Raw genomic sequence first — 558 nt, 5'->3', positions numbered from 1 at the left:
AATAACAAAATTTTAAAAAGATCTCGAAGCTACACCACACAATGATTTATTCCTGTTTCAAATGATTAAAATGGCTCTAAGCACTGTGGGACTTAACATCTGAGGTCATCAGTCTCCTAGACTTAGAACTACTTACACCTAACTAACCTAAGGACATCACACACATCAATGGCCGTAGCAGCAGCGCGGTTCCGGACTGAAGCGCCTGGAACCACTCGGCTACAGCGGCCGGCTATCCCTGTTTAAGTCTGTTTCCTTTGTAACTTCAAATAATTTTGTCTGACATCTTGTCCCATCAGATGCTAGTGTTACTAATGCGTAACCGTTTTCGTCATTTTCTGTTCTTGTCTCAAGCATCAATCGCAGATAATTATCGACTGACGGTCCATATCTGGTTTCTAGATGAGCTTTAAGGCTCCAATGGCAAATAGTTGGTGAATTCATATACATCAGTGCCCTTGTCGAACTTCTGACCAATTTGTGTGAGGACACTAGATTGTCATAGTGTGCTTAGGATCGCGTTGGACTATTTGTTGACAGACTCTTGTTGAGGATCTA

The sequence above is a fragment of the Schistocerca serialis genome, chromosome 10 (genome assembly GCF_023864345.2).
Source record: "Schistocerca serialis cubense isolate TAMUIC-IGC-003099 chromosome 10, iqSchSeri2.2, whole genome shotgun sequence".
Taxonomy (NCBI): Eukaryota; Metazoa; Arthropoda; class Insecta; order Orthoptera; family Acrididae; genus Schistocerca; species Schistocerca serialis.
The sequence above is the reverse complement of the archived record's forward strand: the minus strand, read 5'-3'. Positions refer to the sequence as shown.